Source organism: Diceros bicornis, chromosome 18 (assembly GCF_020826845.1).
Source record: "Diceros bicornis minor isolate mBicDic1 chromosome 18, mDicBic1.mat.cur, whole genome shotgun sequence".
NCBI classification, from domain to species: Eukaryota; Metazoa; Chordata; class Mammalia; order Perissodactyla; family Rhinocerotidae; genus Diceros; species Diceros bicornis.
The window spans coordinates 62696371-62700947 of record NC_080757.1 but is presented as its reverse complement, the minus strand read 5'-3'; positions in this window follow the sequence as shown (position 1 = coordinate 62700947).

Genomic DNA, 4577 nt, shown 5'->3' with positions numbered 1-4577 from the left:
GCAGGAGAAAATAATATCAAGTTTAATAACATGTATACATGGGAGAAAGCAGGGACACTGCGTTTCTCCACACAATAGCAGAAATTCTCGTCTTAAATATCATTTTCAGCCAATGACAAAGGAGGATTTTGGGGGTGGGGGAGTCACTTACAGGAGATTACCACTAAAGCACAGTAAACAAGAGTAAGGTTTATTATACAGCCCCAAGGCCTCATCTTCCACATTGATAAGTTACTAGAAATGAGCTCACCCCCCCTTTTTTTCAATACAGAGAGGGAGATACCTTTACAAATGGAGACTCCCCTTGTAAATGATTGTCTGACAACTCCTCGCAGGGCCATCCAAAGAATGTGGCCAGAGAGACAGGACTCCCGATAAGATGGGCTTGTTGGTGCCTTTTCTATTGTAACCTCTATCCTAAATTATCTTTTATAGCAGTCATGATAATAACCCCTTCCTAAAACAGATTTTTTGGTTTTAAATTCTTTAGGCAGTTTGGGAGGGGAAACTCAAATATTTTTCCTGAGCTCTCTGAGTCCTTATTGTCTTCAACTCGAAATAATCCGCATACCAGAGTGGTGCTTCCTGGGGCAGCTTGCCCTGAGCACCATCAGTTCCCTCTTCTGAAACTTCCCTAGAAGTTTCACATATTAAAAGCTGAGCTGGTGACTGTGGAGAGAGAAATCGTGTTAGTATCGGAGTGATAAGAAGTCTGCAAAGAGAGAAAAGAACGTAGATTAGAATGAGGATGAACAGGCAGAATGAACAAATCGGAGCACTTTTCCCCACACCCCATTAAACCAGTCCCCCAATCCTGGAAATAAGTCAGTCCAATAAAATGTGTGAGCTTCGTTTATCTGATGAAAAATGTCAATCTTCTCTTTTAATAGATTTAAGTTAGATATTACTTGACCTGTTTGATTCACATAAAAGCAACATTTTTCTCCAATGATTGCACATGCTCCTCCTTGCTGGGCAGTGAGCACATCTAGAGCACGTCGATTTTGGAGCACCACAGATGGTAGGCTGTTAATCTCTGACTGGAGTATGTTCAAGGTTTGCATGGTGGTGTTGAACTCTTGCTCTATTACCATAGAGAGATTTAATATTGCCCTTTCCAACTCATAATCTCCAAAGCCGGGGAATAGGACTCTCAAGGCTGAAAAGAACTTGGAGTTGTGATACACAAGTGGATTTTCCACGATTTCTCGACTGGCACGTTTATGTGGCACAATCTTATGAACAAACGAACCCAAGTTTGTAATTTGGCTAGCATTTAAGTTGGAGTGTTTGGTGACAGAAGGAGCCAGGTATCCAAGTCTGCATCGTCCTGACCAATTAGGTGGGAATCCTTTATATACTTTGTTGCCGCATAAAATGAAAAGACCAGTGTAGTTTAAAGACAAGGTTAGAATTGAGTCTGTAGTTCTCAGGATCTGGACTATTTCATGATCTGTGCCACTTGCACTGTTACTACCTAAACATCTCTATTTCCCATGAACTCCTGTCAGTCTGCGAGAACAGAACAGATTGCGGAATAGCTGGTACAGGAGGCCTGCAGTCTGATTTTGACAGCTATAAAGCCTGGTCTTGTCACCTGACCAGGTGAGTCCAGATTTTTGATCCACCCATATATAGTCTGTGGCATTGGGCAGCCTAACCATGCGGATAGCTGCGATACCCCAAGTTGCACACGGGTGGCTCGTAGGCCATCCAGAGCACTTGGTGATTTGGCAAATGTTTGTGCCAGAGGGAGTAGTGATAGAGTCACTTACAATTCCCTTGAGAGTTCTGAAGATGCCACCTGTGGAATCAAACCACAGAGTTTGACTGCAATATTGTCTCGGTATGTCACCCAGGAAAGGTCCAGCGCCATGTTTACTTTCAATGCAGAGGGAAAAACTTTCACCTATTGCTTGTACTTGGGCAAGGGACAGTCCTTGACCTTTTAAGTAGTCTTTCTGGGGCCCAAGTGACTCACCAGGAGAAGAAGCAGAGTGAAGTTTCCCTTGTTGTGGATACCATACTCTGTTACTCGTCCATTATCCGTACTTAGTCCACCAGGTGTTCACATCAGCAGGAACAAAGACGAGTTCAGGTTCTTTTGCACTATCTAGCTGTTGACATAACCAACAGTCAGATTGATTAGTTAACGTGGCTAAGGCTTGGTAAACTGGCACGAGGGGGTGTTTGGTCTGTGCCCGACCTGTTGAAAAGGAGAGGGTTAGTAAAAGCAAGACACAGATCGGAAAAGAGCCCATAGCGGAGACTTAGAGAGGGGAAGAGGGACAGATAGAGACCAGCACTCTCCAGTCAGCTTTTTATTAAATGATTAAAAAAAAAAAAAATATATATATATATATATATATATATATATATCCACTAATAGTTTGTGTGTGTGAGTGTGTATATATATAGGGAGTTTTGAAGCAAGGGGGAGGAAATGGGTCAAAGTAGGTTTTCTTGATCCGTGATCTTGGGAAAAGCTGTCTACTTCATGATGTCGGCTGCTTCTGGGGCCTGGGTTTTGGCCCTCGAAATCCTTAGTTTAAGGTCTCCTGTGGGGATTATCTCCCAGTTGTCTTGAGAGCGATGTTCTGGGTCTATTTTGGCGTGGCTCGCATGGATCTAGGAAAATTTTTCCTTTATTTTGATGGCAGTGCAGGTCGTCAGTAAGACTTCATAAGGTCCTTCCCAGCGAGGTGACAGTGTGTGTTTTTTTCTAAAGACCTTGATGTACACCCGGTCTCTTGGTCGAAAGGGATGGCAAGGCTTGTCAGAAGGTGGTGGCCATGCCTCTTTTACCAGGCCAATATTTCCACGTGGCTTTATTCCATAAAGTCCAATCTTCACTCCTCAAAAGCTGTATGGTTATATTGCAAATATGATGTTCCAGTCACAACCTTGGTAATAGAACCAGTGTTTCCAATTGTGTCCTGTTGTAAGGAGAACAGATTCTTATTGAACTTATGCAAATAACTATATTGCCATGAAAACAACAATACTCACTTACTAAGAGTTTCCAAATCCTGGAGGGATCAGGTAGAGAGAAAAAGATAAATATTTCCATTTTACTTACAAAAGTATCATTTACCAAATTGCTATAAGTCATAGATATCTCGGGAGAAAAGAGAAAAAGTTTTCCTTAAATCTGAAAAAACAAAACATTAAAAATTCAGCAATACTTCAAATGAAAAATCATAAAAATTATAAGCATCCTTATCAGTTTATTCAGTCCTGTGTAATCCATTCTTGATCCCACTCTTTTTGTTAGTGGCTTCATGAAGTCATCAGTTTCTGTAATTTCTAACCAGTTCAGTTTTATGATCAGAAAGTTTGTCAGAAACTTGTATTCTAGAGTAAGTGTTAAAGTCCTTTTCATGAACTTCTCTGAAGATGAAACATATTTTGCAAAAGCATTAGTGCAAAGAAATAAGTCTGTAAACAACAAGACCTCAAAATGGCACTTGACAAGGAAATTTGGTTAATTTTGTGACGTACAACATTTTAAAATAATAATAACCAGAATTATGACTGATAACCAGGACAGATCAGAATTTCAGTAATGTTATACAATTTTAAAACACCTATATCAATAACATTTGCCCACATAATAGCACCTAAGCAGGCTTATCATCACTGTTCTGACAATGCTTTCCATGTAATTGAACATATTGAATAAGCCTAATAAGTTTAGTATCTTTCTCCTTATAGGAAGACAGCAAATTTCTTTGAGAAGTTCCAGGGCCCTTTGAAAATTCTCAAAGAAAAAAAGTAAAAAAAAAGACTTTATTTAAGATATCAATTTTGGGGAGGCTTGTCAAAAATATAAACAGTCAAGTCAATGCAAACAGAGCACTAACAGTCCAAAAAGCCTTAATAGAGAGACCTCAGTCTTTTGAACACAGGAAATTATTTTAACAGTTTTTTTTTTTTTCTGTCTTTTAGGTAGACTTACTCAAAGGTAAAGAAAAATCTTTTGTAACCTCTTTATCAAGTTTAAGCAAATTATCCTTTTAAGAGACAGAAGACCAAATTTTAATTTTGCACCAGCTTATTTCTGCTATTAAAACTCATTTACTTAATTAAATTCATTTCAATCTTAGCCAACTTGACCATGCATAAAACTCCTTTTCCAGAATTCCTCTTCCACAAACCTTCTATAACTTTCCTTTTACATTCAGAATTTGTCCCATGTCTTTCTTTTCCCTCCTAGTACTTGAGGACAAATTTATCTTTCTTAACCAAACAAAATATTTCCATTCTTTGTACCTTTATACATCTTACTTTTCTTGTACACAGACATATTTTTCTTAATTTTTAGTAGCTTCAATCACATATACTAATTAGGAATTTTACCCCTTAGAAACCTTAATTTGTAAGTAAAAACTAAGTAAACAATTGTAAACTTTCTTTTACATTAGTATCTTGTGGCTTGGAAAATTTATAAACACTTCATAACTTCTAGAAATATGTTACTTTATAGTACAATCTTTTAATAAAACACGTGTTTACCAATAGACCCAAAACACCTTTTAGTTTTCCTGTAATGAAAAGCCAAAAGTAGACAAATGTAC